The sequence below is a fragment of the Castor canadensis genome, chromosome X (genome assembly GCF_047511655.1).
Source record: "Castor canadensis chromosome X, mCasCan1.hap1v2, whole genome shotgun sequence".
Taxonomy (NCBI): Eukaryota; Metazoa; Chordata; class Mammalia; order Rodentia; family Castoridae; genus Castor; species Castor canadensis.
In genome coordinates, this window is record NC_133405.1 from 99,133,128 (window position 1) to 99,147,049 (window position 13,922).

Consider the following 13,922-nt stretch of genomic DNA (forward strand, 5'->3'; position numbering starts at 1 on the left):
GAGACAGAAAATGAAGAAATATTTTGCCATTCTAGCCTCAACTCCTTTGGGCGGTGTGTGTGGGGCGGTTGATGAATGGTGGGGTATGGGTGAGTGGTGGGGAAGGGGGAAGCCAAAGCTTCCACCCCATGGTAAATCAGCTGGCTTCTGCTACAGACTGGTAGACCTGCTGTGGTGTAGCAGGAAGGAGGATCGGAAGAAAACAGACTAGGCCTAAGTTCAGATAAAGTAGCAGGGAGGTAGGGATGGCATAGCAGAGAGATAAAACCTGAGGAATCTGAACGTGGAGAGGGTCCCGTAGCACTGGGGAGGGGGACAGTTACATAGCACTAGGGTAAAGTAGCCTATAGAATTGAATATAACTATATGTGGATTAGACCTTGCTTTTTGCCTCTGTAATCTGCTTACAAGGGTATATAAGGTGAGACCCCTTTGTTCTCGGGGCTCAGGCTTTGGACACAAGTCCACTGGGTCTGTGCCAGCATAATAAAATGTTGCTTCCTGCTAAATTGCCTCAGTGTCTCATATCTCAGCTTGTGATTCCTGCAACATTTCTTGGGGGCTCATTTGCTGGGATTACAGAGACGGTGATTTATCACCTCCCTTGTTGCTGGGGTGTATCCCCTGGACCTGCTGGGAGAAGATTTCACCAGGCACCAATGGAAAGCTTGATCAGGGACTCATCCTCCCAGCAAGTTGTGGTGAAGGCCTCAGATGCACAATGGAACCTGGTGAGGTGCAGGAACCAGTGAGGGGAGGGGAGCACTGCTTGTCAGACTGGTAAGAACCTGGGTTCGAATTCAGGCCTGCCTCAGGAGGCAGAAGGGGAGATTGATCACCTCCCAGAAACCAATAGTAACTGCCTTTTGGGGGTGAAACCGTGTCTGTCAGGTTCATGGAGTGGGGTGGAAGTACTGTGCTGTGTGAAAGTGCAAGCCTGAGAGGCAGCCCAGCTGAGAAGCAAGTGAGGAGTCCCAATCCATAGGTCTGTGGCGAACTCGTGTGTTCAAGGGTGAGCCTAACAGGGCCTCTGGTCCGGGCTTTATACAGACTTACTATGGCCAAAGAGACACCTAATCCCCACAAGGGGAGTGGCTGGAGAAGGACAAAGTAAATGCTCTTCCAATCCCCACCCCACTGTGTCTGGTCTTGCTGGCTGGTAATGGAAGGAGATGGGTGGAAGTCAGAGTAAAAGCACTCCCTTGCAGTGTATGGTTAAAAACTTTAAAAAGAGATTTAATGGAGAACTATGGAGTTAAGTTAACTCCTACCAAGCTTAAGGTCCTTTGTGAAGTAGATTGGCCTGTTCTTGGTGTAGGGTGGCCCCCAGAAGGGTTACTAGATAAAACTGTGGTTAATGAAGTTTATAGGGTAATTGTAGGAAATCCCAGACACCCAGAGAAATTCCCCTGTGTTGGCTGGCAGGATGCTGTTCTCAGCCAGGCCACATGGCTAAGGTCTTATCAAGCTAGGGTGGCCACAACTTCCAAGTGTAGAGAGAAAGCAAAGGAGCCTATATTGGCTGAGGAACCTGAGGAAACACCACTCCTCTATGTGCCACTTTATCCACCTCTGCCACCAGTGCCCAGTTCTGCACCCCCACCTCCACACCTGTAAAATCTGGTTTGGAAGCCTGGAGGGCCTTGAATCCTCTGACCCCCTGAGCCCTATGGATTCCATATCCACTCTGAGTCTGCCAGTGCTCACCCCACATCCCCCACTTGATCGAGAGCATCTAACTAGTCTTTGTGAGGACCCCTCCTCTCCTCAGACTCCTGCTACCCTGCAGATGCCCCTGAGGGAAGCCCAGAGCCCCATGTATTATGATCAGGAAGGCCATATACAAGGAGAAGGACAGGTATTTGTCTATCAGTCCTTTACCACCACAGACCTCCTCAAGTGGAAACATCATACCTGCTCCTTCAATGAAAAGCCTTGGGCTCTGATTGATTTGATGCAGTCTATCATCCAGACTCATCACCCACCTGGACAGACTGTTGACAGCTTCTCCTGACTCTATTCAATACTGAACAGCAGTGCCGTATAACACTGGCAGCTCTCAAGTGGCTAGAAGATCATGTCCCTGAAGGCACCCTAAATGCCCAAGTATATACTCAGGCCAATTTCTCCAAGGAAGACCCCCATTGGGAGCCCAATAATAGCCAACATTACCAGTGACTTGAACGGTGTCAGGAGGCATTTTTGGGAGGCATAGGAAAGAGGGGAAAAGGCCACAAACATGAGCAAAACATCAGAAGTCCTCCAAGGGCCAGATGAGAGTCCCAGACAGTTCTATGAGTGTTTGTGTGAGGCCTTCCATTGTACACCCCCTTTGACCCAGAAGCCACTGAAAACCAGTGGCCACTTTTGTTGGCCAGGCCCAGGGAGACATAAGGCAAAAATTACAGAAATTGGAGGATTCACTGGAATGAATGCCAGCCAGCTCCTGGAGGTGGCCACAAAGATTTTTGTCAATTGAGATCAGGAGGCTAAGCAAGAGGCCGACAGGAAGATGAAAAGGAACATGGACCTCCTTGCAGCAGCCCTTGCTGGACAGTCAGGTGTGCAAGCAAGTCCAGGCAGAGGCAGAGGCAATCCCTGAGGGTGACGGCAAATGCCCCCAGGACACCCCCACCCTAGGGAGGAACTGGGGTGAAACCAATGTGCCTACTGTCATCAGGAAGGACACTGGAAGGATGAATGTCCCAAGAGGGCCGGGGACTCCCCAAAAGCCCCCCAGAGTAGAGGCAGAGGCCAGGTCATCAAAGGAAAATATCAGCCCACTTGTAGGGGAGCCAACCCTGGGAAGAAAACATTTTCAGTCTGGCAGACCTGAAAGGTTATGAGGAGGACTACGACAGACTGGGTGGGCTCTATTCTATTGAGTCCCTAGGAGCCTATGGTCCGAATGAAATAGGAGGCAATCCTGTTGACCTTAGGGAGGACATGGGTGCTGAATGTTCAGTTGTGACCCAACCACTGGACCCTCTTTCCAACAAGCATACAACTACTACTGGGGTCACAGGGGATGGGGTCCACAACCCCTTCCTAATGGCTAGACAATGCGATCTTGGGAGTCATAAAGTAAGGCATGAATTCCTCTATCTCCCCGATTGCCCTGTGAGCCTGATGGGCAGCGACTTGCTATGCAAACTGAGGGCACAAGTAACTTTTGATTCGGATGGCACAGCAGCCTTAAAGTTGAGAGGACCTGAGGCAAAGACTCTAATCCTCACGGCTGCACAAAAGGAGGAATGGCAGTTCTATGCCCCTGAGCTTCCCTTGGGATTCCTGAGCTTCCCTTCAAGATTCCAGGTGTATGGGCTGAAGATAACCCCTCATGTCTGGCCCGAAATGTGCCCCCAGTAGTGGTGGAACTAAAGCCAGGGGTCACCCTGGCTTCATTCCTCCCAAGGCCCAGACTGGAATTCAAAAAACTTTGACAAACTCCTAAAATATAGGATCCTGTGACCTTGTCAGTCATCCTGGAACAGCCTCTTATTACCAGTCCAGAAACTGGGTACTGAGGATTTCAGGCCAGTTCAGGACATCTGGGCAGTAATTTCAGCAACTGTCACTTTGCACCCCATAGTCCCAAATCCATACATGCTTTTAGGCCTTGTCCCAGCCGAGGCAAAGTATTTACCTGCTTAGATCTTAAAGATGCATTCTTCTGCATCCTCCTGGATGAGAGCCAGCCCATTTTTGCTTTCCAATGGGAAAATCCCAACACTGGGGAATGGGGGCAACTAACCTGGACTTGGCTGCCACAAGGTTCCAAAAATTCACCCACTATTTTTGGAACTGCCCTGGCATCCAACCTAAAAGGCTTCTCAGCCAACCAGCACAGCCATACACTCCTCCAATATGTAGATGACTTCCTGCTGGCAGGACCAACTTGGGAGGACTGTATGGAAGGGACACGCCTTCTCTTTTCTCTTTTATAGGAGGCAGGATACAAAGTCTCTAGGAAAAAGGCCCAGAATTGCCAAAACACTGTCAAATAACTTGGCTTTCACCTGTCCCAGGAGCAATGCAGGCTTGGCCCTGAGAGGAAACAGGCTGTATGTTCCATCCCAGCCCCTCAGACCGCAGACAAATGAGAGAATTTTTGGAAGCACAGGTTTCTGTGGAATCTGGATACCTAACTACTTCCTCTTGGCCAAATCCCTCTATGAAGCCACAAAGGGGTGAAAACAGGAGCCTTTGGTATGGGGAAGGGAACAAGAGAAATCCTTTAAATAAATCAAAAAGGCACTCACAAACGTCCATCTCTGGGCCTGCCAGATGTGATGAAGCCCTTCTTTCTATATGTACAGGAGAGACTGGGAGCTGTAGGAGTCTTGATCCAGCTGTTAGGTTCCTGGCACCACCTGGTGGCCTATTATCAAAGCAACTTGATTCCGTTTCCTGAGGCTAGCCACTGTGACTGAGTGCTTTGGCAGCCACTGCTGCCCTGGTAACAGAAGCAGATAAGCTCAACCTAGGACAAGAACTCACTGTCTGAGTTATCCACTCTGTCCTGACACTCAGGAAAATTACTGGCTGACTACCTCTTGGATGGTCAAATACCAGTATGCTGTGTGAAGACCTGTGCATCCGGCTGGAGATTGTGAAGACTCTAAACCTGGCTACTCTATTGCCAATTGACTTAGGCCCCCTGGAGCATGACTGCTTAGAGATTATTAATGAGGTATTCTAGAGCCAGGCAGATTTAACTGATCAACCAATCAGCATCCAGATGTTGAATACTTCACAGATGGCAGCATCTTTATCTAGGATGGCACCTGCTTTGCCAGTTATGAAGTGGTGACTTTGTACTCAATTATTGAGGTTCACTTGCTGCTGGTCAGGACTTCTGCCCAAAAGGGTGAACTTGTTGCTCTCAAGCAGGCACTCCAGTTTGCTGCAGGAATATGGGTAAACATCTACACTGACTCTAAATATGCCTTCACAACCATTCATGTCCATGGGGCCCTATATAAAGAGAGGGGACTCATTAACTTGGGAGGAAAAAGTATCAAGTATGGGCAGGAAATCCTTGAACTGCTAGACACTGTATGGGCACCTAAACGGGTAGCAGTTATACACTGCTGAGGGCACCAGAAGGGAGATCCAACAATTGCCTGGGGAAACTGGAAAGCTGAGAGGGAGGCCAAACAAGTGGCCCTCACAAGGGGACCAGCCCCAACTGTTTTGATGGCTGCCTTGTTCCCATGGCCCTTAGCTGAATGGGTACACACCACAAGAACAGGCTTGGTTTAAGACTGAGGAGGGAAATTTTCTATCAAATGGATGGTGGAAGTTTGCTGATGGTTGCATTGCCATACGTGAGTCACTGGCCCCTACATTTGTCAAGAATTTCCGTGAAGGAACTCATTCAGGGCTAACAGCCCTTGAGACCACCCTGGCCCAACATTTTTATGTCCCCAGGCTCTCCAGCATAAGTAAGGCAATATGTGAGAGATATACCTTATACACCAAAAATATTCCCAGACAAGGGTCAAGAGTGCCCCCTTGTGCCCAGAGTGTTGGTGGAACTACTCTTGAAAACTTGATCATGGACCTCAGTGAAATGCCACAAGTTTGAGGATGCAAATATCTGTTGGTGTTTATTTGTACCTTCTCAGGATGGGTGGAAGCCTTTCCCACATGGACTGAAAAGGCCCAGGAGGTGGTTAGATGTCTGTTAAAGGAAATCATCCCTTGGTTTGGAATATCTATGTCAGTTGGATTAGATAATGGGCCATCCTTTGTGGCTGAGGTGGTACAGCTGATGGCTAAGGGCTTAGGAATCACCTGGAAGTTGCATGCAGCCTACCATTCCCAGAGTTCAGGAAAAGTGGAGTGCATGAATAGAACCCTAAAATCACAGTTAGGAAAACTGTGTCAGGAAACCCATCTGCAATGGGATCAATTACTGCCCATAGCATTACTAAGGATTAGGTCTAGCCCCACGAAATGAACAGAGCTCTCACCATTTGAAGTCCTTTATGGAAACCCACCCTCCCTTAATCAAGGGCATACAGGGGGACCTTAAGGAAAATAGGTAACCTCACATTGAGGCAGCAGATGCAGGCTATCAGGTTAACTTTCTCAAAGATTAATGACTGGGTCCAGGGGAGAATTCCTGATAGCCTAACAACTACCTCACATCCATACAGGTCAGGGGATGCCATCTAGATAAAGGAATGGAATGTTCAACCATTAATGCCTCATTGGAGAAGCCCTTTCGTTGTTATTTTGTCTACTCCTACTGCAGTTAAAGTAGCAGAGATTTCTCCTTGGACCAACCACAGCTGAGTCAAGCCAGCTTATCTTGAGTGGGAGTGCAACCCTGATCTGGCTTCACCATGTAAGATCACCCTCTGGAAACTGAGCACCCTCCCTTGGCAGGACTCCGCTTCCTAGCAAACAACAGGGGATCATGAACAACAGGATAACAGCCATGTTCTAGTCACCCCTGGAAGCTGACTAGTCTACACATGGCAGAAGCTTAAGGAGTCGACTCTCCAATGGGACAAAAGGACTGTTTTCCACACCAGTTACTTCCCTGTAATGCATTGTCTGTATCTGTTGCTCTATTTCTTACCCTAGTCTTCACCATAGGTTTGGCAGAAACCGCCCCTGCTTGACTGGACTCACAGTGAAAGGTTTTTATTTGCTCTTTTCTACGTCTTTTGGGCAGGATGCATAACTACTGTTTATTATTACTGATCTGTTTACCTTTGTGGCCCCGGAGCCCTCCTCCTGTGACCTACGTATGCACATTACTAAGGCAGGAAGTGTTGTCACTAGGACTTTGCTTTTCCATACTCACTATTCCTGTGCAGGTCTGTCACTGGGTCATGCACTCACAATCACACCACTTATCTAGTGTGCTCCCATGGGAATCAGCATATGTGCTTCAACCCCACCTACCGCCCTCAAGAGCAATGGCTAGAAGTCCGAAGCTTTCACAGCGCTGGGAGCCTCATCAATGGACTAGGGTCAGTAACCCTAACAAACCTGTGACCATATATTTTGATGTGTATGCCATAATAGCGAAAAACACAGCTATTCGGGGCTATTGTGGAGACTTAGCCTGGGAGAGGGCCTATATGCTGAAAGATAAGCATATGTGTCCAAAAAGTAATCCATACATCAATTATTGTGAGTCCTATGAAGGGCGCTACTACCCTTATTAGGGGTGTGTAATATGGGCGACATGGCAAAAGAAGGAGACTACTGCCCTTCTCCAGAGAGGGGAAACAATGCCTGACTGCATTACAGGGTTACAAGTTATTTACTTGTAACCCTGTAAATTTCACCATTTCTAATCTCAGTGAACCCAGCTAGGAGATTGGAAGGTCAATTGGGCACTTTAATTAATGGAAAGGGTGAGGATCCCGGTACGTTGCTACACTTCAGGCCCATCACAATTACCCACGAGAGTTCTTCATACCAAGTTTTTCACTCCTTTTATAAGGAGATGAGGAGTGAATTTTCCATCTCTGCAAAAGCTAAAAGCCTGTTCCTCTCACTGGCTGAGTCTATAGCCCAGACACTGAATGTCACTTTGTGCTGTTTGTGGAGGGACCAACATGGGAGACATTGGCCTTGGGAAACAAGGGAGCTGGATCCACAGGAGCCTTTTAATGAGACTGCCTTCCCAAAATACAGGAAAGGCATCTGGCTCCTAAAAACTTCCATCATCGGAAATTACTGTATCTCCCTCTCAAAAGGCCAGTTCTCCACCTCACTGGGGGATTTAACTTGTTTAGGACAAAATTTTTATGATGACACTGCCCAAGAGACCAAATGGTGGGGAGCTCCAAACCACACAGAACCCCAGCCCCACCCACTGGTCAATTTTTCTAATCTCCAGAAAGCATGGAACGATCTTACCACAAACATAGATTGGTGGGCACCCAGGGGCCCGTATTGGATCTGTGGGAAGCAAGCTTATACTACCTAGTAGCTGGTTTGGGTCTTGTGTGCTATGAGGAATCAGACCATCATTTTTCCTGCTTCCCCTCAGAGAAGGTGAAAAACTGGGAGTCCCCATATATGAAGATTGGAAAGATGACCTATGGCCTCCTGAGTAAGCCACCTATTACTATGGTCCTGCCACCTGGGCAGAAGATGTGTCCTGGGGCTATCGTACCCCTATATATATGCTCAACCACATCATCAGGCTGCAGGCTGTTGTTGACATTATAACTAATAAAACTGCAAGAGCTCTCAATTTGCGGGCAAAACAAAGCACTAAGATGCACAATGCCATCTATTAGAACTGCTTGGCTTTAGACTATTTGCTGGCCTCTGAGGGAGGAATTTGTGGAAAATTTAACCTGAGCAACTGCTGCTTATGGATTGATAATGAAGGAAAGGTCGTAGAACAGATCACAGACAGAATGAGAAAGCTCGCCCATGTAATGATGCTATGGAAATACAAACGCCTAGATCAGGGTGATGCTCTTTGACCCTAGGTGAGACTGAGCATCAAAGTGGGGAATGATGTGGCAGGGAGGAGGACCAGAAGAAAATAAACTAGGCCTGAGTTCTGAGAAAGTAGCAGTGGGGAAGCGATGGCATAGCAGAGAGATAAAACCTAAAGAATTCAAAGGTGAAGAAGGTCACGTAGCATTAGGGGTAGAGGGGCAGTAAATAACTAGGGTGAAGTAGCCTATAGAATTCCATATAACCATATATGGGTTAGACCTCGTTTTTTAATTTTATTGCTTCTGTAACCTGCTTGCAATGGTACATAAGGTGAGACCCCTTTGTTCTTGGGGCTCAGCCTTTGGACATGAGTGTGCTGGGTCTGTGCTGGCAAAATAAAGCATTGCTTCCTGCTAAACTGCCTCAGTGTCCCCTATCTTAGCTAGCAACTTCCTGCAACAGTAGCAGAGTAAGAATGTGATTTTCATTCTTTAAATGCTCTTTTGATTTCCTTTTGTTGCTGGCTTCTGTTTAATGTTGGCACTTATTGGAAACTCTCAATCCCATTCTCAACCCCCTCAAAAATCTCTTGCTAGATTTTCCAAGATGGTGGCTAGAGGGAGGAAGCAGGAAGCATGCCTCCTAAAGTAAAATCTTGGAGAGACGCTGGAGATTCACCTTACAGGCAAAACCACCGAGAAGAGGCAAAACTTTGACCCCTCCACACCTCCAGCCTGCACAGAGCATCTCCACTTCACGTTGAACGGAGAAACCAGGAGGGCCGCCAGGCCGCCACCAGTCGCCCGTGCCCAGACGGCTTGGGAAGACGCGGTCAAGGTGAGCTAAGCAGTACTGCGGTACTTCCACAGACATCCCTGGGCCAGATCAGCATAGCCCCCTGGACAGACTGACCCCCACCCAGGAAGAAAAGAGAAATTGAGTAATAAGCAATAAGAACAATAAAGACATGTAGCAAAGAGGGTAGGGCACCCTGAGTGTTGAAGAGGAGGGGAGGGAAATCCCTCCCGGAACTGTAAATAACAAGCCGGGCCTGGCCGGAGAGGGCGGGAGCAGGGGTGCGCGCCCAGCAACCAGGAGTGGGAAAGCTTGTGAGAGTGGCAGAGGGAGGAAAACACAGGAGAGGGGGGAGGACCCACCTCCCATGTGAACTGTAAACAAACACGCTGGCCGGCAGGAGCAATAGCACACGCCCAGCAATCAGGAGTGGGAAAGCTTGTAAAAGCAGTGGTGGGAGGAAAACTCCACAGGAGAGGGGGGAAGACCCACTTCCCACGTGAACTGTAAATAAACACACAGGCCTGAGAAAGTGGGTGCAGTGTCACCTCCCCCAGTGTGCTTGGAAAGGGGAAAGCTTGTAGCAGTGGCCATTGTGCCCAGCAGAACTCTGAGTAAACAAAGCCTGCTGGGCCAGGTCAGTGCTAAGCTCACTCCAGAGATCTGCATAAATAACGCCTCCAGCAACAGCAGGCTGACATCAGCAGGCAGGCAAACCACAGCCGCAGACAGCCATTCACAGACCTGTCTCCAGACTCTTTTTTTTTCCTCTCTCCCTACCTTTGATGAGAAAACAACCGAACTACACCTGCATGCTGAAAAACTTACTGAAACTGTATTGCATTTGAACTTGGGACATTTTGTGGGTTTTTTTTCTTGTTTTGTGTGGTTTTGTTCTATTTTATGTTACCCCTTTGATGAGACAACTACAGAACAACAGCTGAGGCACCATCTCCAGGATTGGAGGCTGAGGGATGAACACCAAAATTATTAAGACTGAAACTTCATTGCATTTGAACTTGGAGGTTTTTAATTTTATTTATTTTTTTTCTATATTTTATTTTGATTTTTATATATACACACATTTTTTCTTTCATTTACTTATTTTTTATTTTTATTCTTATCTTTATTCTTTTTATTTTTTATTTTCAATCCTCTCTCTGTCTCTCTAATGCCTTCTCAGCTTACAGTTGATTAGTACACTGTCTCTCCCTGTTTATATCTTTGAAACTTTTTTTGTTTGTTTCTTTGTTTTGTTTTTTTTCAACTTATTTGTTTTTCCCTTTTCCTTTAACTTCTTTGGCTTTCCATCCCCTCTCACCCTTCCATTCTAAATATCACTAGTGCTAGTATTACAGACAGAAAATACTTAATTGCACACAGTACAGGAACAATAACAACACCAAGGTCAATGATGGGAAGACAGAAAAAACAGGGAAACCAGTTTCCTCACAGCAAAAAATTAGTACAGAAACCAGAGGGAAATGAAGAAAACAGATACTCAGATCCAGACTCCAACAAAATGAAGATAAACTATGCGAAAGAACCCAATGAAGCCCACAAGAATAATTTAAAAGAAGACATACTACAAGTACTCAATGAGAATTTTATAGAGATGATACTGAATAGGGTCAACCAAAATGTACAGGAGACACTCAAGAAATTCCAAGACAACAAAAATAGAGAATTTGAAAAAGCAAAAGAAGAAATAAAGGAAACCATAGAAGCACTGTATAAACACCAAAGTGAAACAGAGAACACGATTAATAAAGGGATAAATGAACTCAGGACAAAAATAGACAACGTTAAAGAGGAAACGACCCAGGATATGGAAAACCTCAGAAAAAAAAATGAAACAGAATTGCAAAACAAAACGGAAAGCCAATCCAGCAGAATAGAGCAAACAGAAGACAGAATCTCAGAACTCGAAGATGAAATGGTAATTAAAGGAAAAACTGAAGAACTATTAATTAAACAACTCAAGACCTGTGAAAAGAAAATGCAAGAACTCACCAACTCCATCAAAAGACCAAACTTGAGAATCATGGGCATCGAAGAAGGAGAAGAGGTGCAAGCAAAGGGAATGCGTAATATATTCAACAAAATAATAACAGAAAATTTCCCAAATCTAGAGAAATCTATTCCCATACAGATGCAAGAGGCCTCCAGGACACCAAACAGACCAGATCAAAATAGAACTACCCCACGACATATCATCATTAAAACAACAAGTTCATAAACTAGGGAAAGAATATTGAAGGCTGTAAGAGAGAAAAAACAAATAACATACAAAGGTAAACCCATCGAAATCACAGCAGACTTCTCAACAGAAACGTTAAAAGCAAGAAGAGCGTGGGGTGAGATCTTCTGGGCAACGAATGAAAATAACTTCAACCCCAGGATACTCTACCCAGCAAAACCATCATTCAAAATAGATGGAGCAATAAAAGTCTTCCATGATAAAGCAGAAACTAAAACAATATGTGACCACAAAGCCACCACTACAAAAGATTCTTCAAGGGATTCTGCACACAGAAAATGAAACCCAACATAACCATGAAAGGACAGGCAGCACCAAACCGCAGGAAAAGAAAAAGCAAGAAAGTAGAGAGTAACCTCAACTTAGGTACACACAATCAAACCTTCAAACAACGCAGACAACTAAATGACAGGAATCACCACATACCTATCAGTACTAACACTTAATGTTAACGGACTTAATTCACCCATCAAAAGGCACTGTTTGACAAAATGGATTAAAAAGGAAGATCCAACAATTTGTTGCTTACAGGAGACCCATCTCACTGACAGAAATAAGCATAGGCTTAGGATGAAAGGCTGGAAGAAGATTTACCAAGTCAATGGCCCCTGAAAACAGGCAGGGGTAGCAATACTTATCTCTGACAAAGTAGACTTCAAACCTACATTGATCAAACGAGATAAAGAAGGACATTCCATACTAATAAAAGGGGAAATAGACCAAAAGGAAATAATAATTATCAACCTATATGCACCCAATGTCAATGCACCCAATTTCAACAAACATACCCTGAATGACCTAAAAGCATATATTAGCTCCAACACAGTGGTTGTGGGAGACTTTAACACCCCATTATCATCAATAGATAGGTCATCCAGACAAAAAAATCAATAAAGAAATCCTAGATCTAAAATATACAATAGATCAAATGGACCTACTTGATGTCTACAGAACACTTCATCCAACTTCTACACAATATACTTTCTTCTCAGCAGCCCATGGAACCTTCTCCAAAATAGATCATATCCTAGGGCACAAAGCCCTAATATAAAATATAATATAAAATATAAGAAAATAGAAATTATACCATGCATACTATCTGATCACAATGCAATAAAACTATAACTCAACAACAAAAGTAAAGACAAAAAACATGCAAACAGCTGGAAACTGAATAACTCATTACTTAATGAACAATGGATCATTGATGAAATAAAAGAGGAAATCAAAAAGTTCCTGGAAGTCAATGAAAATGAAAACACAACCTACCAGAACCTGTGGGACACAGCAAAGGCAGTCCTGGAGGAAAGTTTATAGCCGTGAGTGCATATATTAAAATGACTGAAAGATCCCAAATCAATGACCTAATGATACATCTCAAACTCCTAGAAAAACAAGAACAAGCAAATCCCAAAACAAATAGGAGAAAAATCATAAAAATAAGAGCTGAAATCAATGAAACAGAAACCAAAAAACTATACAAAGAATTAATGAAACAAAAAGTTGGTTCTTTGAAAAAACAAACAAGATTGACAGACCCCTGGCAAACCCGACTAAAATGAGGAGAGAAAAAACCCTAATTAGTAGAATCAGGAATGCAAAAGGGGAGATAACAACAAACACCACAGAAGTCCAGGAAATCATCAGAGACTACTTCAAGAACCTATATTCAAATAAATCTGAAAATCTTAAAGAAATGGACAGATTTCTAGATACATATGATCATCCAAAACTGAACCAAGAGGATATTAATCACCTGAATAGATCTATAACACAAAATGAAATTGAAGCAGCAATCAAGAGTCTCCCCAAAAAGAAAAGTCCAGGACCTGATGGATTCTCTGCTGAATTCTATCAGACCTTTAAAGAACTGATACCAACCCTCCTTAAACTGTTCCACGAAATAGAAAGGGAAGAAAAACTGCCTAACACATTTTATGAAGCCAGTGTTACACTTATCCCAAAACCAGGCAAAGACACCTCCAAAAAGGAGAACTATAGGCCAATCTCCTTAATGAACATTGATGTAAAAATCCTCAACAAAATAATGGCAAACTGAATTCAACAACACATCAAAAAGATTATTCACCACGACCAAGTAGGCTTCATCCCAGGAATGTAGGGGTGGTTCAATATACAAAAATCAATAAACGTAATAAACCACATTAACAGAAGCAAAGACAAAAACCACTTGATCATCTCGATAGATGCAGAAGAAGCCTTCGATAAGATCCAACACCATTTCATGATAAAAGCTCTAAGAAACTAGGAATAGAAGGGAAGTACCTCAACATTATAAAAGCTATATATGACAAACCTACAGCCAGCATTATACTTAACGGAGAAAAACTGAAACCATTCCCTCTAAAATCAGGAACCAGACAAGGATGCCCACTATCTCCACTCCTATTCAACATAGTACTGGAATTCCTAGCCAGAGCAA

The 13,922-nt window shown here is 44.8% G+C and overlaps 1 protein-coding gene across 3 annotated transcripts in view; it reads right to left on the bottom strand.

Moving 5' to 3' along the window:
- Window positions 1-13,922, bottom strand: part of Znf81 (zinc finger protein 81) — a 135,034-nt gene that overhangs the window by 19,403 nt on the left and 101,709 nt on the right. The window lies entirely within an intron of this gene.